Raw genomic sequence first — 25,219 nt, 5'->3', positions numbered from 1 at the left:
AACAACTATGGAGTTGCACAAGGGAGTTGCTTAGGTCCTTTACTCTTCTCCCTTTACATGTTACCGCTGGGTGATATCATCAGAGAACATAATGTAGATTTCCATAGCTATGCGGATGATACACAACTGTACATATCTGCTGAACCAAATGATACAGCGATTAGCTCCATTACAGACTGCTTACTGGCAATAAATAAATGGATGAGTAAGAACTTCCTGAAACTAAACGAGAACAAAACTGAAATTCTAATTATCGGCTCCAAAACTAAAAAAGAAACATTAATAACGAACCTGGGGGGACTAACCCCTTGGATCAAATCTGAGGTCACTAGTCTTGGGGTTGTCATAGATTCAGAACTGAACTTCAATTCTCATATTAGCAAAGTGACGAAAACATCGTTCTTCCATCTCAGAAATATAGCAAAAGTACGACCATTTATTAATCAGAACGATGCTGAGAAGCTAATTCATGCATTCATATCTAGCCGGTTAGACTACTGTAATGCACTTTTCACAGATCTCCCTAAGAAAACCACAGAGAGGCTTCAGCTAATCCAAAACTCTGCAGCCCGACTGCTAACTAGAACCAAAAGGAGAGAGCACATTAGTCCAGTCTTAGCCGCTTTACACTGGCTTCCTGTAACATTTAGAATTGACTTTAAGGTCCTTCTCCTTACATACAAAGCTCTAAATGGACAGGGACCTAGCTACATCGCCAACACTCTAATAAATTACACATCAGCAAGAACACTGCGATCATCAGCTGCTGGACTACTAGAGGCTCCCATAAGCAGTCAAAAGAGGATCGGTAATGCAGCCTTTATCAACTATGCCCCAAAACTATGGAACAAACTACCCCAAAACATCAGGGAAGCCAACTCGCTAGACATCTTTTTGCTCAGGCATTTCACTGATAGATATCTGCTACCACCTAGTGGCAAGAGGAAACATCAGGGATATCCTGACACAACTTGTATTTATTCTTACCCTGCCTACTCTTTTACACTGCCTATCAAATTCATGTGTCGGTTATTGCACTTTTTACTTCTTACTGATGACTATTTTTAAACTGAATCATTTTAAACTATTCTTATTATTTGCTATGCTCGCTCATGCCTGTATTTTTTTTATGTCCGTCGGTTAGTGCACTTTTTAATTACTGAATAGAGAGCCTATTAGGATGCTAGATCCTAATGTGAAACACTATGCTTATGGCAGATCAATCAGCATGGATTGTCTGTAAACTTTAATACATGGCAGTTTGGTTTGTTAGAACAGACTGTAATCTTATGCTTATGGCAGATCAATCAGCATGGATTGTCTGTAAACATTAATACATGGCAGTTTGGTTTGTTAGAACAGACTGTAATCTTCACTTGAACCAGGTTAACTGTGTCCTGGCTGTAGTAGAACCAGGTTGAATGAATGAATGAATGAAAACTTTATTTAACAGATTGCAGAATGGGTACAATACAGTACGGCTCAATACATACAATTGTTAAGGGGATGCAGACCTGAGAAAGACGTTTGTCTTGTTTCCATCAGGGTCCCCCATTTTCAATTCATATAGACATTTATGACATACATAACATACATGACATTTATGGCATAGGGACATATAGGTATTTAGTACTGATACATTTGTGACATAGGCGGTATTCAAATATACAGTACTGTTACCCCTAGATCCTGACAGAGTATATACATATGATGGGGAGGGGACTGTACATTAGGAGGGGGTGGGTGGGTGGGAGGGGAATATACATACGGCGGGGAGGGAATATATACATGCGGTGGGGAGGAGACTGTCTATTAGGAGGTGGTGGGGGTTTTGGGCATTTACGGTGGCCAGTTTCGAATTGCAGCCTCCCGTAGGTGCTCTTTAAGGGCGGTTTTGAATGTGGGCAGGGATTCACATTCCTTTACAGCTTTGGGTAGGGCGTTCCACATTGTTGTGGCATAATTGCGAAACGTGTTTAGTCCCTTGTTTGAGCCGAATCTGGGTTTAACATGATTTGTTGAGCTTCCTCTGGTGTAGTGGTTGTGGTATTCACTGACCTTTGGGAAGTATTTTGACATGTACATGGGCACCCCGGTCGTATAGTGTATCTTGTAGACCAGGCCCATTGCAAGTTGCTGTACTCTGTCGTCTACTCTAAGCCATCCTAGGTTGGCAGAGTGGGCAGGGGTGAGGTGGGTTCTGGGGTTCAGGACAAGTAGTAGTCTGACCAGTTTGTTTTGTGATGTTTGTAATTTTGTTTTAAGCGCCTTTGAGGTGATTTGGTACCATGAGGTGCACGCATAGTCATAGTACCCTTGAATGAGTGCTCCTGCCAGAGTCCTCAGGGTATTCTTGTTTACCAGAGAGGAGATCCGGTACAAGAATCTAGTTCTAGTTAACTGTGTCCTGGCTGTTAGTAGAACCAGGTTAACTGTGTCCTGGCTGTAGCATTGTAGAACCAGGTTAACTGTGTCCTGGCTGTAGTAGAACCAGGTTAACTGTGTACTGGCTGTTGTAGAACCAGGTTAACTGTGTCCTGGCTGTAGTAGAACCAGGTTAACTGTGTCCTGGCTGTTAGTAGAACCAGGTTAACTGTGTCCTGGCTGTAGCATTGTAGAACCAGGTTAACTGTGTCCTGGCTGTAGTAGAACCAGGTTAACTGTGTACTGGCTGTTGTAGAACCAGGTTAACTGTGTCCTGGCTGTAGTAGAACCAGGTTAACTGTGTCCTGGCTGTTAGTAGAACCAGGTTAACTGTGTCCTGGCTGTAGCATTGTGGCATTGTGGCCCACTCCCCACTTCCCTTCTTATATCTATATTGCTTATGGCAGATCAATCAGCATGGATTGTCTGTAAACTTTCACTTGCTTATGGCAGATCAATCAGCATGGATTGTCTGTAAACTTTATGCATTGTTGTCACTTGCCATATCTTGCTATGCTCGCTCATGCCTGTATTTTTTATGTCCGTTCTATTTTATAATTTTTATTTTATTTTATTTTATTTTTATTTTACTATTTTTAAACTGAATCATTTTAAACTATTTTTACTATTTGTGTTACTGAAAACTGTAAGCGGAGAGCCTATTGGGATGCTAGATCCTAATGTGAAACACTGTGATTCTACCTGTCTATCTTTTTATGCTCGCTTATGCCTGTATTTTTTACTGTTGTGAAGCACTTTGAACTGCAACCTCTGTATGAAAAGTGCTATACAAATAAAAAAGTTATTATTATCTTGTAGACCAGGCCCATTGCAAGTTGCTGTACTCTGTCGTCTACTCTAAGCCATCCTAGGTTGTCAAAGTGGACAGGGGTGAGGTGGGTTTTAGGAGTAAGGTCAAGCAGTAGTCTGACCAGTTTGTTTTGTGATGTTTGTAATCTTGTTTTTAGTGCCTTTGAGGTGCTTTGGTACCATGAGGTGCAAGCATAGTCGTAGTACCCTTGAATGAGTGCTCCTGTTAGAGTCTTCAAGGTATTCTTGTTTACCAGAGAGGAGATCCGGTACAGGAATCTAGTTTGTTGGTTGACTTAGTTTTATTACATTGGATCCCATTTTGTCACAGGAAAGATTTGCCTCTATAGGATGGAACCCAGGTAGGTAATTTCATCTTTCCTTTTAAGATAAGATAAGATATTCCTTTATTGATCCCCTTGGGGAAATTCAGGCATCATAGCAGCATGGGGGAAGGGGGGGTACAGGTAGTGAAAACAACACAAGCAGTGTAAACAAATAGGTCAATATAATTTACTATCTAACTAACTGAAATATACATTATTCATTATTCACAGTATCACAGTATCACAGTATCCACATAAGGTGCAGTATGCATAAGGTAGTGTTATTGTCCTACTTGGGTTCCTATTAGTTCTAGGTCGATGTCTGGCAGCAGTCGCTGCCCACTGTTGTGGAGCCTGATGGCCACTGGTATGAAGGACTGTCCGAGGCGGTTAGTTGAGTGTCGGGGGGGTATGAGTCTGTGGCTTCCTTGTCACCTTCACCTAATATGTTTTGATCTGGTCAGGTGCGCTGTCACCTAAAATGTTTTGATCTGATCAGGTGCGCTGTCACCTAATATGATTTCATCTGGTCAGGTGCGCTGTCACCTAATATGTTTTCATCTGGTCAGGTCCGCTGTCACCTAATGTTAATATGTTTTCATCTGTGTCCACTGACCACTGACACACAGTGGGGGATGTTTTAAAAATATTATTTAATATATAATATAATATAATAATTTGTGCTTCACCTACAAATTTGGTCAGCAGCCTCCACTGCCCCACACACACACACAGACAGGCTGCCTAATTCTGCAGTATGCCCAATATTATTTATATATAAATGCTAAATATTTACATCAGACATGTACAGACAATGTACAAACAAACAATAATTCTACATATTAGGTACAGGCAAGCATATGGTGTTAGAGTTCTGCAGGGATGTTGTTGACAAGGTCTTTTTTAACCATGTTTTGAAGTGGGGGTGGGTGGGGGCTCCTGCCAGTCTTCAGTGTATTCAGGCCGTCTGGAATGTTAAGTGTCACCACACCTATCCATTGACGGACCCCAGCCCCCCCCCACACACACACAGGTACACAGGGGAAAAAATAAAGGCTAAAAAAAAAAGTTTTTTTTTAATTTTTTTTATATAAATAAAAATAATGTGTCGACTGGTCTGGAAAGGCACAGCCTGCCCCAGCCTTATACACCCGCCGCCCATGTTTATTTGTCACATACATACACAAGGCATACAGTGAAATGAGGTGGGCCATGCCTGCTTTGTAGATAATAAATCTCTCTCTCTCTCTCTCTCTCTCTCTCTCTCTCTCTCTCTCTCTCTCTCTCTCTCTCTCTCTCTCTCTCTCTCTCTCTCTCTCTCTCGCTCTCTCACACACAACGCAGTATGCATGGCGTGCAGCGTTATGACTTATGTCATAAGTGAATTGTATAGAAACAACTCGCCAAAATTGACTATTGCACATCTGATTTCTATTTTAATACTATCAATCATTAGTTAAACCGGTGTGTTTTATTGTATATCACGTTTACCAAATATCGTGAATTTGGTTTTCTTTATATTTAATGATAATTTATTTGCATCAAACCACACTTTCAACTTGGATAGTTCAGCTGCGACATTCTTTAACAGATTGTGGAGGTTCTCTCCCTCACAGAAGACATATGTATCGTCTGCAAAAATGAAATTTTTCAATATTTTAGACGCATTACCTATATCATTTATGTACAGTATGAATAGTTTAGGGCCCAGAATTGACCCTTGTGTCACACCACAGGTTATGTTTCACTGAGTAGACCTGTACTCCCCCAACTGCACAAACTGTTGTCTTTGTTCTAAGTAACTGTTTAACCATTTGAGCCCTACTCCTCTGATCCCATATCTTTCCAATTTTAGTAGCAGAATATCATGATTGATAGTGTCAAAAGCCTTCTTAAGATCTATGAAGACCCCTATTGCAAACTTCTTATTATCAATTATGCTTGTCAGTTCTTCTACTAGGTCCATTAGTGCCAATGACGTTGAATGATTCGATCTAAATCCATATTGACTGTCTATAAGTAATGCGTGTTTATCAATGAAACTGTCCAACCATGCAGCAAATAATTGTTCCATTATCTTTGAGAACTGGGAAAGGAGAGAAACCGGCCTGTAATTGGTGAATAGATTTGTCTCACCTGCTTTGAAGATCGGTATCACTTTTGCGGTTTTCATTTTGGTGGGAAAGGCACCCAGTTTGAATGAGAGGTTACATTAGCACTAAAGGGTCTGCTATGGCTATTATTACTTGTTTAATTAAGGTCATGTCAATGCCATTCCAATCTGTTGATGTTTTATTCTTAAAATTGTTCACAGTATCAATAATTTCATGTTTATCCGTATTTCTCAGGAAGATAGTACCTGGGTGTTGTCCTCTGCAAGTTTAGGCCCCACATTTACAAATAATCTGTTTATCTATTCAGTTTGTGCATACCCGCTCAATATGTTATTGTAAATGCACTTCTGTTCATGTCTCAAGGAATACAAGGTTCCTTGATTCTTTTTCAATCAATCCTTTCAATCCATGTCTGTGTGTGTGTGTGTGTGTGTGTGTGTGTGTGTGTGTGTGTGTGTGTGTGTGTGTGTGTGTGTGTGTGTGTGTGTGTGTGTGTGTGTGTGTGTGTGTGTGTGTGTGTGTGTGTGTGTGTGTGTGTGTGTGTGTGTGTGTGTGTGTGTGTGTGTGTGTGTGTGTGTGTGTGTGCGTGCGTGCGTGCGTGCATGCGTGCGTGCGTGCGTGTGTTGATTAGACATGCTTACAGTTTGTGTCACAGGTCGAGGAAATCGACCTGAACTCAGTTATTTCAGATTCCCAACGCAGTAACACAGCAGAACAAAGAAGGTAAATCTTTATTTGGATGAATGTTAATCACAAGAAAGAAAAAAAAACACAATTTGTATTGGGGGACATAGCGCCAGGGCCTGGCACCTGCACACATAGACCTCAGAGAGTGCTAGAGCACCTGCCGTTTTGCCTCCTAGAGAGAAAGTGCCTTTTTTTTTCTCTCTCTCTCTCTCTCTCTCTCTCTCTCTCTCTCTCTCTCTCTCTCTCTCTCTCTCTCTCTCTCTCTCTCTCTCTCTCTCTCTCCCTCTCTGCAAACAAAGCCAAAATATACTGTTTTGTTAAAAATAATTATATTGCTATTGAAGTGCTTTAGGAATTGCTTGACACTATTTGCTGTACTGTAGGGTATATATAGGGTAGTCCAGAGGACTGCTCCACTATGAGCTGCTCTGGGTTAATTGAACTGTTTTGGGACCAGCTTAGTTAACGTTAGCAGCTAAGGTTAGTTTAGTTTTGACCTTGACTTAGGCGTACAGGGATGGCGAGGATGCAAAGCATGTTAGATGCAATGAACCCATTGCTCGTGTGGCTGCTGGAGTTTTCACTGCTCATAGAAACAGCGTAACTCACAAGAGGAGTTGTCACAGGGCAATGCTGAGGTTGAATAGATAGATATCATAGCTTCTCAAATTGAAGGTAAATGCTGGTCTGTGTGCATTATGAAATGACAATTGCACGTCTTGATTGAAAAAAATAAGAAATCTACCTGGGTAGGTCATATTCTACCTGGGCAGGCCGTCTGTTATAATCATGGCGAGAGCCTTCTTCACCCCTCCCCTCCTCCTTCCTCACCATCACGGCAGAAGCTTACCTCACCCCTCATCCGCTCACACCCTTATATGGGCAGCATCCGTTCCCCGGATCCCCACGCTGCCAGTACATCAATCAACACGGCTGTGACGGATTCCCTCATCAGCAAGAGGATACTTCAGCCCGCAGATCCTGCTCTACCCTCGTCGGAGTGTTAAACTAGCTTCCTAGGTACGACGACAAACTCTAGCCTTGCAACCCAGTCCTTGTTGTTATACCTTGTCCTAAATCAAATCAAATGTATTTGTAAGGCCCGACAACACACGTTAATGTCCCCATGGGCCGGACACGTCTTCTTTAAACAAGTCAAGAAGAAACATCACAATAAGTCAAGAACAAAACAAGAACACCATAAGGTCCAACAAATTTTAAATAAATGCAAAATAAATGAATGCAACACTCCCAGACATATCCCACGCGAAGGTAAGGAAAAAATCACTAAAACCTAGCAATAGGAAAAAATGCACCACAGGCAATGTGGAGGAGAGAAACCTTAGAAGGGCCATTCAAGGGGGGATCTCCCTTCTTAGATGTCGGTGATAGTAGTGTTGCAGACGGACAGTTGGTAAGCATGCACTCATGTGTGTAGTGAAACAGGTCGCGTCCTCCCCGTCTTAATCACGGGACGTTCAACACTCCGGTCATCACTCCGAGACAGCCACAGACAGGGAGACAGGGGGCGGCGCAGAGAGGATCGCAACCTCCCCGTCATCATCGCGGGACGTCCAGCATTCCGGTCTTCACTATGAGACAGCCGGAGACAGGGAGACAGGAGGGCACGCAGAGAGGGTCGCATCCTCCCGGTCTTCATCACGGGACGTCCGACACTCCGGTCATCACTCCGGGACAGCCACTCACAGGGAGACAGGGAGACGGGACAGGCGTTAGACAGCTCGCATGATTGTGATGGGCGGACATAGCAATAGATACAAGTGGTAAGCATATATGTGAATAGAATAGATATATGAAGTAAGCATATTATGTGAATAGAATAGAAGTACTTAACCCAGCAATGAAACCACGTTGACCACGGACAGAAGATGGTAAGAAGCTGATCCATGGCGTCGGTGGTGCACGTAGAACAGTCACTGCAATCTTGGCCAAGACCCCGAGACATCCACCACCTTGGTCAGCACTACGAGACAAGCACTCAGAGAGATTGGGGGGGGGGGGGGGGGTGGTTGGGACAGGGGTTAGAGAGTTCCCATGTTTGTAGTGAGCGGAGATGGAGCTATAAATACATGTAGTGAGCATATACATACATGGTGACAGTAGAATCATAGTATATAAGAAAATTGTGAAATAGAGTAATAGATGGAACTACTGCAAGCATATGGATACAGGATGAGATACAAGACAATATCTCAGGGCTGTATGCCCCGTGGGGGCAGGAGGAGTCACTCAGAAGGTTCAGCACTGCAGGCCAGACAGAAGGGGGTATGAAGCTGTTCCATGGGACCGGTTGAGACAGAGACAGAGATTAAAAAGGTTCTCCCATGTCTGCAGAAAAGCAGACATGGGAGAAAATAGACATCCTAACTAAACTAGACAGATTAAGAACCCTTGTTCTCTATATGCCCAGGACCTCCGCTCCAGTACACCTCCTGCCTGGACGTCCCGTGCTGCACAAGGAGTGCTCCTGCTCTCGCCTATACACCTTCACGTACCTATTGCCCCGTGCTGCACAAGGAGTGCACCTGCTCTCATCTACGGCACACTCCTGTACCTGTCGCCCCGTGCTACACAAGGAGTGCACCTGCTCTCACAGTACAATTCATCGAGCCTACCACTCTGTCTCCCGTGCAGCGCTGGGCAACAGCGATCATGACTTAATCCATCTGATCCCTTGCTACAGGCAGAAATAAAAAATCTGTAAACCTGTACTAATTAGGATTGGGAAGGAGAAGGCCAGACGGAGTGGGGACAAGGCTTGTTTTAAGGAGGCCAAGTACAGATTCGAGGGAGCAGTGAAGGTGGCGAAACAGCGCTTCTCCGGGAAACTGCAGCTGCAGTTCTCCGAGGGGAACTCCTCCTCAGTCTGGAAAGGTCTAAAAACCATCACCAACTACAAGCCAAAATCCCCACAGACGTCTGACAACCTTCTACTGGCAAATGAGCTCAATGAGTTTTACTGCCGGTTTGACAGGGAACCCCCGGCCCCCTTTCCTCACACCCCCAGACCACAATCACCCCCCCCGGTCCCCAGTGGTAACCCTGTCTCCCCTACCTCGACCCCTCCCCCCCCCCCACCCACCCCCCATTCCCCTTCCCCTCCCGGGACCTAAAATGGGAGCTGAACACCATCGCTCTCAATAAAAAGGCCCGGAAGAGGATGTACTTCCTACTTCAGCTGAGGAAGTTCAGGCTGCCGAGGACCATGATGGTCCAGTTTTACACCGCCATCATCCAGTCCATCCTCACCCTCTCCATCATCACCTGGTTCCCTGCAGCCACGGTCAGAGACAAGGCCAAGCTGCAGCGGGTGATTCGCTCGGCGGAGAGGGTGATCGGCTGCCCCCTTCCCTCCCTCGAGTCCCTACATTCCACCAGGGCCTCGAGGAGGGCGAGGAAGATCATGGCAGACCCCGCCCACCCGGGTCACAACCTCTTCAACATGCTCCCCCACGGCAGGCGGCACTAAAGACACTATGAAAACACTAGTAGACACTAAAGTCCCGCCACAGACTGAGTTTCTTCCCCTCAGCAGCTCGCCTGGTAAACGAGTCAGGTGTCCCCCTGCCCCCCCCCCCCTCTATGACGAGCTGCTAGGGCTGGACTTCTGGACTTGAACTTTGTGTTGCACTGTATCCATGTCCCCAACCACCGCACTTTCACAGTCTTATTGTTGTCTCACTGTTCTGTCCTGTCTTGCACTTTACTAAAAATTATTTATTTACTGTTGTATTGTTCTTAATTGTGAAAAAAGTATGCACTGTAATGCCAAAACACGTTCCATTTTGTACCTGTATGAAATGGCGAATAAAGTAATCTGAATCTGAATCTGAATCTGAATCTGTACACTCCTGTGTCTGTTGCCCCGTGCTGCACAAGGAGTGCCCCTGCTCTCGCCGACTACCCATTCTTGTACCTGTCGCACATTTCTGTATTCACTGTAACCTGTCTACTTGGGGAACAACATTCAAACACCCTAAAACGCTCCATTCTCTCTCCTCCTGTGTTCTGCTATTGGGCTCCGCCAAACCCCATCTTAACAGAACACTCCGACCAGATGTCAAATCCAGCATCAGAGGAGCCCGGAGAATGGAGGGAATTCCAGACCGTCCTCAATGGACACGCTGTTCTGGTAAACCAACACTCACAATTACTGGATGAAACTATTGCTGAACTCCGCACTCTCACGCTCAGCTCCGTGGAGCGAGACAGACAATGTGACCGTTTTGACGCTTACGTCTCTGCCCAGCTAGACGACACACCATGTCCCCGCACCAGAGCATTATGACGGAAACATCTCTAAGTGTCCTACCTTTATTTTCCAATGTTCATTAGTATTCGGACAACAGCCACAGACCTTCCTAAGTGATAAGTCTAAAGTCTCTTACCTGTCGGGTCTGCTCAAGGGTCCTGCATTAGAATGGGCAACCACTCTTCACTTCAGTTGGTCCCCCCTCTGCGATTCATACTCTGCATATATCGGCGACATGCGCAAAGTCTTCGACCATCCTCCTGGGGGCTTGGATAGTACTGCCGGCTTGTTCACAATCCGCCAAGGTAAGCGCAGCGTGAGTGAATATGCAATTGAATTCCGTATCCTAGCAGCAGGTTCCGAGTGGAATGACACGCTGTTACGAGGGGCTTTTCGCCAAGGCCTCAGCGACGTCCTAAAGGATGAATTGGCGTCTAAGGAGAAACTGTCTTCCCTGGACAGGCTAATTAATTTAGCCAGAGAACTGGACACGCGCCTTCGCGAACGTCGCCGTGAAAAAGCTAGCGGCGCTCGTCCTCCATTGCCCAGCTCACCCCGCTCTCCTCCCTTCGTCCTCCGCTGGGTCCTCCAACGCCTGCTGGAGAACAAGTTGTTTGTCAAGGCGGAGAAGTGTGAATTCCACGTCTCCTCCATCGGATTCCTCAGCTACATAATAGAGGGCGGCCGGATCCGGGCGGACCCCGAGAAGATCAAGGCAGTGTCAGACTGGCCCCGGCACACCAACGTCAAGCAGCTCCAACGCTTCCTGGGGTTTGCTAACTTCTATCAGCGTTTCATCAGGGAGTACAGCCGGGTCGCTGCGCCCCTTACCCAACTCACTTCGCCCTCCGTCCCCTTCGTCTGGTCCGATAAGTGGACTCCGCCTTTATCCGAGCTGCGTAGGTGCTTCACCTCCATGTCCATCCTCGTCCAGTCGGACACGTCCCGCCAGTTCGTGGTGGAGGTGGACGCCTCGAGTACCGGGGTGGGGGCGGTCCTCTCTCAACGCTCCGCTCTTGACCAGAGACTACACCCCTGCGCCTTCTTCTCTCGCCACCTGACCCCGGTGGTGGTCAACTATGATATCGGAAACCTGGAGCTCCTGGCAGTCAAGCTGGCCCTGGAGGAATGGAGGCACTGGCTGGAGGGCTCAGAGATCCCCTTCCTGGTCAGGATGGACCATAAGAACCTCGCCTACGTCCAGACGGCCAAGCGCCTGAACTCCCGCCAGGCCCGCTGGGCGCTGTTCTTCGGCCGATTCAATTTCACCCTGACCTACAGGCCAGGCTCCAAGAACATTATGCCAGACGCCCTCTCCCGGCAGTTTGTCCCCGAAGTGGGTCCCTCACACCCCGACACCATCCTCTCCTCCTCTTGCTTGGTGGCCTCCGCCACCTGGGAGATCCAGTCTGTCATCCGGGAGGCTCAGCGCGTCCAGCCTGATCCAGGTAACGGCCCACCTAACCGGCTTTTTGTCCCCGACCTTGTCCTCTCCCAGGTGCTCCAGTGGATCCACGCCTCCCGGTTGGCCTGTCATCCTGGGATCGACCGTAACCTGTCCCTGCTGAAGCGGCACTTCTGGTGGGTCTCCATGAGGGAAGACACCCGCGCCTTCGTCCTTGCCTGCACCGTCTGTGCTCGTGGGAAGGCTTCCCACCGACCACCTGCCGGGCTCCTCTGTCCGCTGCCTGTTCCTGATCGGCCCTGGTTACATGTCGCCCTGGACTTCGTTACCGGTCTGCCCCCCTCACACGGTAACTCAGTCATTCTCACCATTGTTGACCGATTTTCGAAGGCCGTGCACTTTGTTGCTCTCCCCAAACGTCCCTCTGCTTCAGAGACCGCGGACCTGATGGTGCTCCACGTCTTCCGCCTCCACGGGATCCCGGTGGACATTGTCTCTGACAGAGGCCCTCAATTCATCTCCCAGGTCTGGAAATCCTTCTGCCAGGCTCTGGGGGCCACGGTCAGCCTCTCCTCCGGATACCACCCACAGACCAACGGCCAGTCGGAGCGGGCTAACCAAGACCTAGGGTCCGCCCTCCGCTGCGTTACGACCCGGGACCCCTCTGGCTGGAGCGCCTTCCTGCCATGGATCGAGTACGCCCACAACTCCTTGTCCTCCGCTGCCACAGGTCAGTGCCCCTTCGAATCCTCTCTGGACAACCAGCCCCCACTGTTCCCAGCACAGGAGGAGGAGATCTCTGTTCCCTCGGTGCAGGAGCACCTTCACTGCTGCAGAATAATATGGGAGGACACCAGGGCCGTGCTGCTCCGCTCCGCTGACCAAAATCGACGCTTCGCCGACCGCCACCGGACCCCAGCCCCCGACTATCAACCATGTTAGATGGTTTGGCTTTCATCTCGGGACCTGCCACTCAAATCAGTTTCCCGAAAACTCACCCCCCGTTTTGTTGGTCCTTACAAGGTTCTGTCTATCATTAACCCCTCAGTCGTCAGACTCCAGCTTCCCTCCCATATGCGTATTCACTAGGGATGCCCCGATCGATCGGCCAGCAATCGGTATCGGCCGATATTCAGTATAAATATGAAATCGGTGAATTCCGATAATGCTTTATTTTCGCCGATCGTGAAAACCGATCGAAAAACATGATCCAATTCTTAGCGGAGATCTCACTCACTGACTTCTCTCTCAGACACAGAGCTGCAGCGCACGGCCCCTCCTCCTCCTCCTCCTCCTCCTCCTCCTCCTCCTCCTCCTCCTCCTCCTCCTCCTCCTCCTCCCCTGCCCCTCCAAAACCCGTGTTAACAAGCTCCAGCAATAGTCTGCTCTAGTGCATGCGACCTCTGTGAGCTAACGTTAGCTACCTAGCTATCGTTACTGTTTAAACAAAATGACCCAGACAACTATTCACTTTTAGTTTAATACATGAGGCATTGTCTAACGGTATCTAGCTGGCGAGCTACTGATAGGTCCTGATATCAACAAATGCTCCAGCAATAGTCTAGTAGTGCAGGATACCTCCGTTAGTTAGGTAGCTCACGTTAGCTCACGTTAGCTCCCTGTTTACACGGAATGACCAAGTAAACTAAATAGTTCACTGAGGCGTTGTCTTAACGTTATCTAGCCGGCTAGCAGTAGCTACAGATAGCTCCTGATATCAATGTCTTATAACATTGATTTGATGCATATTCGAGCCCATGGCTTGCATCGCAGTCACGAAAGGGGCTAGCTGAGGGAGTAGGGTATATCTGCAGAGCCGCAGATATACCCTGCTGAGGGCATGCTGAATGTGATTTGACCAAATCAGAGTATACACACAGACAGTGGAGCTGTTTGCAGATAGCGAGCATTTTGACTTGTTGCGTGGTGGCGATGTCCCGCAGATAATACAACTACAAGTATAATTATATAATATATATATTTTATAATTTTTTTTAAGTATATATATATATATATATATATATATATATATATATATATATATATTTTTTTATAAAACCAAAAACGATCGGTATCGGCCGATATGGCTCATAGACGATCTGTGATCGGTATCGGTGGCAAAAAACATGATCGGGGCATCCCTAGTATTCACCCCTCCTTCCATGTCTCCCAGCTGAAGCCGGTGGTCTCCAGTCCCCTGTCTCCCCCAGCTCCGGAGCCTCCCCCTCCGCTGGTCATCGACGACCATCCAGCCTACATTGTCCGACAGTTACTGGACGTGCAGCGCCGCGGTCGCGGCTACCAATACCTGGTTGACTGGGAGGGCTACGGCCCGGAGGAGCGCATTCACACCCTTATATGGGCAGCATCCTTCCCCGGATCCCCACGCTGCCAGTACATCAATCAACACGGCTGTGACGGATTCCCTCATCAGCGAGAGGATACTTCAGCCCGCAGATCCTGCTCTACCCTCGTTGGAGTGTTAAACTAGCTTCCTAGGTACGACTACGAACCCTAGCCTTGCAACTTAGTCCTTGTTATTATACATTGTCCTAACCCTTGTTCTCTATATGCCCAAGACCTCCGCTCCAGTACACCTAACGTGTATTCTCTAAATTCTACTTATAGCTATATGATCGTTCTAAAGTGTATAGTGGAATAGCTTACTCTGCGCTGTACACGTTGTAATTCATTCATTTGATTGGCTCCTTGGAAATAAATCTTGAGACGGAGACAGCGCGTCGGGTTCAAAAACAGACTGTCTGTTGTTTATTGAAAACAACCGCTTAAGCATCAGGTTTACAGCATTCAATTATTTCTATTTCTAAAATCAGCTTTCCAGGAGGGCTTCCTCGTTTGCGTCTCTGTTCTCGAACTCGTAGTGGATTTTCCAGTCTCTGCGTCTCCGTCTGTATCCGTCTCTGTGTGTCTCCATTCAGTTCCACCTGCAGTTAAGAAGAGAAAACTCCTCCCACTTCTCCTGCGCCGTCCTGTGACATCAAACCATGGACCTCGCTTCTCCATTGGCTAAATTACTTATAGAAGGTATCCCCTTTTAGTGACACGTCATCCTGGTCTTGCGAAACGGTCTTACAAGGTGACCCCTGACGTGATCTTCCTATAGCGGGGACAATCCTATTTTCTATTAGTGGCTTTACTTCAAATCACTTGTTTTTGTGAAATGCATTGTTTTATACGGAATTTCATGTTTAGATTACTTTCTATTTGGTAACTAGATTAATACCATTCTTTCTCCCGTTTTCTATAGCCCAGTATAATATCTTTTAACCTGTTTTTATGGATCTGATTAAACCTAGTTCCTCTATAAGATTACAATGGTACTTTTAACTTTTGTTTATCCCTGTTTTTAACTACTCATGCTCTCTAAACAATAGTCTAATGTGATTCTGTTTGACAGCTTATTTTTAACTCTGAATTGATCCATATCTTTCTATTTTAGTTCTAAACTAATATGGTTTAGTCTTTAGTTTATTGGTTCTATTGGGCAGAATACTTCCTGATCATTCTGCCTTTATTATTTGTATTTAGATTGGTTATAACACTATTTTACCTCTGTTTTCAGCAGACAGAGTCTCTCCTGAGTTTTACTGTTGATCCAACTTTAGGCACTTACTTAAAATAGTTTCCTTTTAGAATGAGTCAACCAGGTGTCCCTGAACGCGGCCCCCATACAGCTTTAAATAGATTATCTACTCACCTAACAGTCGGTATTTCAGAGTGGCCTGTTTGGTCTTCTAGCTAAAGTAAACATACATTCTACCGGTTTCTTCCATTCAGCCTTCAGGCTGCCATTTTATGACCTAAAGTTAGTTAGTGGGTCTACTCAATCACTCTCCGTTGTGTGAGGGAAGATTTTCCATTCTATGCCATTTTGTCTGTTTTTATCTAAATGACCTCGGTGGCCTTGCTGTAGAAGCTATGTGACAGGGGGAAGGGTTACTTTTGGTCTCTTGTTGCTCTGCCAGAGACCGCTAGATGATTTTGATCCATCCTATAGTATTATACTGGGCATTTTTATTTAACCAATTTACGACACACCTCCTGCCTGGACGTCCCGTGCTGCACAAGGAGTGCCCCTGCTCTCACCTACTGTACACTCCTGTACCTGTCGCCCCGTGCTACACAAGGAGTGCACCTGCTCTCACCTACTGTACACTCCTGTACCTGTCGCCCCGTGCTACACAAGGAGTGCACCTGCTCTCACCTACTGTTCACTCCTGTGTCTGTTGCCCCGTGCTGCACAAGAAGTGCCCCTGCTCTCGCCGACTACCCATTCTTGTACCTGTCACACATTTCTGTATTCACTGTAACCTGCCTACTTGGGGAACAACATTAAAACACCCTAAACGCTCCATTCTCTCTCCTCCTGTGTTCTGCTATTGGGCTCCGCCAAACCCCATCCTAACACCGTCCAAGTAAAGACCAGTGTTCAGGCTTGTAAATGTGCCTGCTGTTGGGGTGACCTATTTATCTTAATAAATAACACATATTTAAGTACACTTCTTGTTGGAGTGTTGAGTTCTCCATTGCTTGGCAATTTTTTTAATCAAATTGTTTAATGAAACACTGTAATTGCGTCTGTTGATGGGGTGCCGACTTCTCTATGCTCAGCCTATAAGTTATTGATTGCTTTAATTAAGCAACTCATATGTGGTCTGTTATGTTACTACAGTATGTCATGCTTTTTACCATAGTTTAGACCTTGAGGGCTCAACACTGCAAGACAAATTGCAAAGGAGAGTAATGGAGAGAGAGAGAGAGAGAGAGAGAGAGAGAGAGAGAGAGAGAGAGAGAGAGAGAGAGAGAGAGAGAGAGAGAGAGAGAGAGAGAGAGAGAGAGAGAGAGAGAGAGAGAGACCTATTAAGAGGGAAAGTGCCAGGCCTTGCATGGTCGCCTCTGTCGTCTGTGTGGGAATGGCTAAAATGTGAGGAACAAATTGTAAAGTGTTTTTCATCCAGCTAGCTACATGTCTGAAGTGCATTCCAGCAGTAGTAATATTTTCTATATATATTTTTTTTATATCTCTGTATATCAGTTGGTATCTCAACATAGTTTAATTTATAAATTTCTGACTGGGTGGCTGGGTGCATAGCTGTTGCTTTTTCTTAAATTGTCGGCTATGGCTCCTGTATATTTGTTGTTGTTATGCTAAGTCTTCGCTCCACTCTTGGGGACCATTTGGAAGAAGGTTTTATAAACGTTTCAGTGGAATGTTGTTGCTCTGTAACACCTTGGACTGCGTTGCTAGGGAACCAATTAGATTGCGTTGCATTGGACTGTGGTGCTAGGGAGCATCTTGGATTGTGTTGCTAGGGAACAACTTGGATTGTGTTGCTAGGGAACAACTTGGATTGAATTTGATCTCTTGCAGTGTTTACTAATATCAACAAATCAAATATAGAATGTTATGATGTTAACATTTAGAATGTTTATGTTGTAAAATTGAAACAATCAATAATGGGAACAGATTACTTTAGATTATATAGGATTATAATCTCTATTTAATAATAAAATAATTAAAATGTAAAGTTGAATACAGGGTACAGGATCTTAACCTCTTAACACATTGAGTGCCATGCCCCTTCCGGGAAGTGCATCTGGCCTTGCCATCCATTAACCCCATGTAAACATAGTTGTAGTTTGTAGAGCTAAACTTTTATATTTTATATTATAGCTATGGGTCTAATAACACCGTCGATTGTTAGTGAGTTGCTTCCAGTCAACGTGCAAAAAAATTATTATTTTTTCATCCGTACATTTCCGTTTTATACCGTTTTGAATATGAATATAGTTTGGGTGCTTCTGAGTAATTCCAGGAAAAAGATGCGATAATAGCGTTTTTGTGTAATTCACTTATTTTGTCATTTTTCGCCTGATTATCGAATCTTCCTGAAATCAATGCTAGATTATCGTTATTATCCTTCCTCATGCATACATGAAATGTGGTTTAGACCGGCGCCCCCCCCCCCCCCCCCCCTCTTGCCACCAACGGTAAACCGCACACACACAGACACACACAGCTTCAATCGCTGTAGAAAATATCAGATCAACGCAAGATTACATATATAGAGTCCTTACTTGGTCTCTGATGTAATACAAGAAAAATAATCCAATTATCTGATCGCCATTCCAGTTATCCACAGCGATCCTGTCTCCGACGTTATTGAGCATTGCACATGAACGGGCGGGCGGGGTCAGTTGTCCAAGCCATCCCTACAAGCGAGTGTTTTGCCGGAGTGTTTAGGACCCGCCCACACGCCGCAGCTCGGTAGAGAAAAGAAACGACACTGTTTCTAATGGAGTGCAATAGCGGGCAAAGGCGTTAGAGGGCGGTATCAGACTGTCTGCCAGCTCAGACACACTCAGAACATTATGCACAAGGTGCCCCGCTGAATTATGAATGGCAATAGTGAATAAAATAAATACCGTGAGAAAAACCTCTCAACCGTCGGGCGACAGAAACTTTGAACTTTGTGAACGGCACCCAAAGGGTTAAGCCTGAGCGGTCCGGTACCGGACCGACAATGACATGCCATAAATCCATCTCTACAGAATGTATGAATTAATGTTGTGTTTTTTTTCAAATGTAGTCAAGAGTAAAGACCCTAACCCTGTCAAAACAGCAGTCAAAGTGTATATTTTCAGCACTATGTTTGTTTACCAATGGTTTTAAGTAGGGATATTGGCTTTTTTACCGATATCCGATATACCGATATTGTCCAACTCTTAATTTCCGATACCGATATCAACCGATACCGATATATGCAGGGTTCCCCCCCCCCCCCCCCCCCCAAAAATCGAATAATTTCAGGTAATTAACATTACATATCTCTTGTCGTGGAATTAACACAACATTATGCATACTTTTGACAACAAATAAAATAAGAATTTGTTCTTACTTGCTTGCCTGGGTAAAAACTTTTTAATTTTTTATTATTATTATACATTTTTTAAACCGATACCGATAATTTCCAATATTATATTTTAATGCCAATATTGGCCGATAATATCGGACATCCCTAGTTTTAAGTCTTATTAATTAAATATTAGTTATAGAAATCTAGTCGGTAAAAGGCGAGGATTGACGTGAGGATTTGCTGCAACCTAACTTTGAGTGGAGTCTTTTGAGAGAAGAGACCCAGGGAATTTCAAAACGTCCCAGCTCACGCCAGCCCCTGTCAATCATCTGACTTCTGGATTTACTTTTTTATTTCTTATTTTTCAGGATTATCTCCCACAAACCTGAACGTTATTGCCATAAAACAGTTTGTTTCTCTACCTTTCTGTGAACGTCTAGCAAAAAACGGCATTGCAATCTGATGAAAAATGTTGGAGAAATGTACATTATAAATTGAAAAAAGGCGAGGATGACGTGAGGATTTGGCGCAACCTAATGACAAGTGTAGTCTTTTGACTGTAACTGTACTTACAATACTGTAGATTTCATTCACGGTTTGTGAATCACACATGGATGGCCAGCAGGGGCAGGGCTAGGGGGTGGCTACTTGGGCTCAAGCCCCGAATGTTTTCTGAAAAGCCCAGAATCTATTAAATTTTTTTTTTTTTTTTTTTTTTGACAATTCATCATTGTTACATGAAAATATATTTGCACCAGATTTAGCAGAAGCTAATTTCCATCTGTGGTCTATCCAGCTGCTAACTGTATTTGAGTGAGTTAAGTCTTGGTGTTATGGTAGACTCAGACCTAAGCTTTAAATCACAATCAACAAGTTGACAAAAACGTAATTCTTCCACCTTAGAAACATAGCTAAAGTACGGCCATTTATAAATCAAAAGGACGCTGAAAACCAGATCCATGCCTTTATCTCAAGCCAACTCAACTACTGTAATGCACTCCTTACCGGCCTCCCGAAAAAATACAATGATAACTATTTTATTGCAATGCACTATTGCATTATTTTATTCTATTTTACTAACTATTTTATTGCACTGCACTATTTTACTTTGTATCAGTGAATCATAGACGCCTGGCCATAAGAGCATTCGGAGCATCTCTGCTCTCCCACTATTGAACTTGGGGGAGCAAAGGTATGCTCTTGCTCCACCACTTTTTGATCATATGAAAAATATGATATATCCCCCCCCAATATATAAATCTAACCATAACTACGTTATGGTTAACTGAGTTTTATAGTGAAAAGAGCAGCTTTATTGGTCAAGATTGAAGGTTCTATATTGCAGGAAATTGCACGTACAGGTTCATTAAATAAAAAAAAAACCTGCCTGCCAAACCACCCCTTTCCTGCCAAAAAAAAGAAAAAAAAAAAAAAAAAAGTGGGCGCCTATCTGGGCTAAGCCCCAGATCTCCTACAATCCTAAATCCGCCCCTGATGGCCAGTACAGAGAGACTCAGAAGGAGCTTCTATCCCCAGGCCATCAGAATGCTCAACGACAATAACACAATGTAACAAACCATCAAATACACTCACAGCACACACATCCACATGTACACACTCACTTTAAATAAACAACTCACTGTAGCACCCACTTTACTCACTTTAGACACTTTAACACACTTTATATTTATTGATAAAGAGATTTGCACTACAATCCATACCTCATTGCGCCTTACCCTAAGTTGTACCTCATCCCATTTCTGCATTGTATTGTATACTGTATTGTATTGTAACTCAGTTACAAATAGTTTCTACTCTGTATTGTATATTGTATATATGTATATTGATGAACACTTTTGTTTACACTTTGTTTACATACTTTTTACTTTCTATTTTATACTTTATCTATTTTTATATTTCATATAAAAGTATTCTGTATTTTTGTATGACAATTAATAAAGAAACTTGAACTTGAAACTTGATCCTAAATCCAGATTGAACTCTGCCATTGGAAAGGAGTTTTGGCCCTATCCATAGATGTGCGACTTGGCCATAATAAGGTAATTTATAGGCCTGATATTCTATATTCTATAATCATATTTCAAATTGCATGTGTCTGGATTGCCGAATTCAGTACTGTCTCTACAAAATCTCCTGTTTAATCATCTTCCCTTTATTCATTTGCTTAGAATTTTTGTACACATGATCTCAAGAAGGTAATTTTTCATGTGTGGTCATTTTTAGCATGGTGTTATTCACCGTCAAAGATGAAAAAAGAAAAGAAGGAAAAAGAAAATTTATATTCTCCCTCCGTTCATCACAATTTACTCAAGCCTAATAACAGACACAATATTCCTAGCACTATTTGGGCAACTTTACACAATTCCTGTGAGTCTATGGAAGACATCTGTAAGGTTTATTAAAAAAAATATATATATATATATATTTCTAATGGAGTACTCAAAAGCATAATTTTCCAGCTTCAGGATTTTAGCCTGTTATTGGATGGGCTCCGACAATAAGCGCTTTCATAAGAGCTAGAGAGAACGAGCAAGCGAGAGAGAGAGAGAGAGAGAGAGAGAGAGAGAGGGAGAGAGAGAGGGAGAGAGGGAGAGAGAGAGAGAGAGAGAGAGAGAGAGAGAGAGAGAGAGAGAGAGAGAGAGAAAGAGAGAGAGAGAGAGATTTTTTTGATTTTTATAAAAAACTTTATTTTTTACTAAAACTACAAATGATGCAACAAACCGTTCAAAATTAAAATACTCTAAAACTCAACAAAAAACAAACAAAAACAACCAACAAAACAAAAAACAAAACAAACAAACAAACAAACACAAAAAACAAAACAAACAAAAAAATCAATTAGGGACAACGATGCTGAAACTGAACCAAATTGTCATTTGAAATTTCCCCCATGGAAAAAAATAACTCTAAATGGTCTAAAGTTCTGGGTGCATCAGAGAGAGAGACACCGGAGAGGCACTTTAGAAACCGTAGTCCTGAGAAGAGCGTCTCTAGCTTCACCTTTCCCTGTGTGGTACAACACATCAGGCCTTTGTGCGTGTCCGACAGACTCCAGTCAAAGCCTATCCCGTGGATAAACAGGGACGCCTCGTCAGCTGACCTTCCTCCTTCAGCCTCATCATGTATGCTCCTACCGTCCACCAGTTGTATATCACATGGCATCGATGATGTCAGGGGCCGAAAACAGAGCAGGGGGACCGAGATGCACTCTGGACCGACATCCTCATTAGACAGTTTGTTACCCTCGCCACCCCGTCCGAGGCCGCCTTTTCCTTCCTGGTTCAGATGCCGCTCCAACATCACCTCCCACTCCCCCGTGCGGAGACTGGCAGCCCCCAGTGACTCCCCATCGAGCAGACTGATTTGAGAGCTCAAAGCCCTGATGAAACCCATTCCGAACATAGGGTAGAAATTAACCAGCAAAGTCCGCTTTACCATCATCCTCCGAGGCTGAATCTGGAAACCGTTTATTCCGGCGTAGAACGTGTTGAGCCCCACAGTCATACCTTCCAACCCTTGAACAAGGTAACGGTGCCGGTAACATAAAAATACGGCAGAGACAACATCCCCCATGACGACTCTGATGAAAGGTTTGCTGAAGGAGTATGGCGTGGCCTTCCCATCGGGCATGAAAACGATACGCTCCGCTCCTGTCTCTGCATCCTCCATAATCCCAGTCTTTACAAAGCTCCACAAATGTATAAGAGTACATGAGATGATCAAAAAAAGTCTCAGCCTCCTGGCCCCGGTAGCGGGACACCTTGAAATGTCCAGCCCTAAGTGACAACACACCAGTCCTGTCAATAAAAAAACTCTCATTTAGAAATAAAAAGGTAAAACAAAAAAACAACAAAACTACAAAACTACACTGATTCCACTCCGTCCTCCACCGTACTGGGGCCCCGCAGTACCTTCTGCATAATCTTTCTCATCCTGTATATATCTGTGTCAACAAAACGACCATCTCTTTGAAACCTCATATTTTTCCTTGCTGCCAAAATAAACAACTCCTTATCTGGAAAGAAATTTGCTATCTCTACCCCCTTCCTGTTCTTTGTCATCCGTAAAAACATTTTCATTGCCCCCAATGAATAGCCCTCATTCTCTGAAGTTGCAGATGCATCGCTCTCATATTCCTCATCCTCCTCAGCGCCCATCTCCAACCATGTACTCTCTTGTGTACTCTGTGTACTACTGAGTTCTTCCGTCACACCTGTCTTCTTAGCTTGAGAGCTTGACAACCCAACTACTTCAATCTTCCTCTTCTGCCTAACAACCTTCATCCCATCGTCCCCCTCTTCCATGTCAATATCCTCTACTTCCTCCACCCTGACCCCCTCAACTGAGTCCTTTGACCCTGTTCCCTCAACAGCTATAGCCACCCCAGGTACACTCCCCTCCCCTGTAATCCTTCCTACCACGACCCCCCCCCCCCCCTCATTTTCATCCCAACCACCGTCCCTTGTATTTCAACAGGTCCACTTGCCACCTCTGTAAACCTTCCTACCACGACCCCCCCCCCCATTTCCATCCCCACCATTCTTTCCTCGTACTGCATCTCCAGCCGTACCTACTCCTTCCATTTCCTTATCACTTATATCTGGTACAATAACCTTCTCAGAAGTCTCCCCACCATCCCTCCCCCCCCCCCCCCCATCAAACCCCTTGATTCCCACCCCAAGCTGCTCTTCCTTTCTTCATTGCACTCTTCCCATCATTTGCCCCTCTGCTTGGCCCCTCCCCAGGGCACGCTTGTCTTTGATGCCCCTCCCTTCCACAACCAAAACATTGCATGTTTTGTGTCGTCGCATAAATAATATACTCAAACCCGTCTATTATTACTTTAAAATTAAGATCCAACTCGTCATCACGTTTGTTCATTATAATGAACGTCTGCCTTCTGTGAGAAACCACATGCTGTAATTCAGGTGCTTTAAACCCCGAAGACATCTTCTTTAAGGGAGATACAATCTTCCCAAACCTGGCGAGTTCCCTTAATATAAGATCGTCGCTCACCAACGGGGGAACATTTGCCAACGTCACCTTTTTTGCCGGTGTTGTGAGCGCCATCACAGACACAAACGTATCATTTATGAGAGAGAGAGAGAGAGATTCAGGGCTGGGACCAAAAATCGGCCCTGGCCTTTTTGGCCCAGACCGGCCCACCATAATCGGTCGGACACCACCCACCAGTACACCATCCTTGCGGTTTTCTTAACTATGCGTACCTACTGTACTATTCCCCCAAACCACTACAAAGCTGGGTAGTAAGTGCCATGGACAAGTGTACCAGTGCAAGTGGACCAGTGTACTCACTCACTCTTGGCTGAATATTGTTTTGGGTGGTGATGTAAAAACATCTGCATCATAGCAGGCTCAGGATGGGCAAAGTAGTCCCACTACCACATTGCCACCAACGCCTTGCCAATTCCCCGCGATGCTCAAGGCCTAAACGGGATGTTGCTCTCGCAAATAACCCGCCACACCACGCCTCTCCGCCTTCAACTCTCCGGGAATCATAGCGAGGAGATCCGTTTCCACGTCACTGAATCCCCCCATAACCCCATCGTGCTAGGCATGCCTTGGCTAAAGCTACACAACCCTGTAATAAATTGGCCAACGGGCTCAGCTCACTGCCACGCATCTTGTCTACGGTCGGCGCGGTCACCACTGGGAGCCGCAGGTTCTCCTGTTCCCAACGAACCTATTGACCTTTCGACTGTTCCGCCAATTTATCACGATCTAGATGCTGTGTTCAGTAAACAACAGGCCCTCTCCCTGCCACCTCATCGCCAGTACGACTGTGCTATTGATTTGCTCCCGGGAGCCCCGCTACCCGCTAGTCGCCTGTTTAACCTCTCACACCTAGAGAGAGAGTCTATGGAGAAATACGTCCACGAGTCCCTGGCCTCGGGCATTATTACCCCCTCCTCCTCTCCTGTCGGCGCGGGGTTCTTTTTTGTGTCCAAAAAGGATGGCTCCCTTCGCCCCTGTATCGACTACCGGGGTCTCAACAACATCACGGTCAAAAACAAGTCCCCCTGCCATTGATTAACTCTGCTTTCGAACCCCTGCAAGGTGCCACCATTTTCTCGAAGTTCGACCTCAGAAATGCCTATCACCTTGTCCACATCCGGGAGGGAGACGAATGGAAGACAGCCTTTAAGACCCCGCACGGACACTTCGAGTACAAGGTAATGCCTTTTGGGTTGACCAACGCCCCTGCTGTCTTCCAGGCCCTTGTCAACGACGTTCTCCGTGATGTCCTTAACCGATCTGTC

This window comes from Notolepis coatsorum (assembly GCF_963971535.1).
Source record: "Notolepis coatsorum genome assembly, chromosome: 5".
Lineage (NCBI taxonomy): Eukaryota > Metazoa > Chordata > Actinopteri > Aulopiformes > Paralepididae > Notolepis > Notolepis coatsorum.
The sequence above is the reverse complement of the archived record's forward strand: the minus strand, read 5'-3'. Positions refer to the sequence as shown.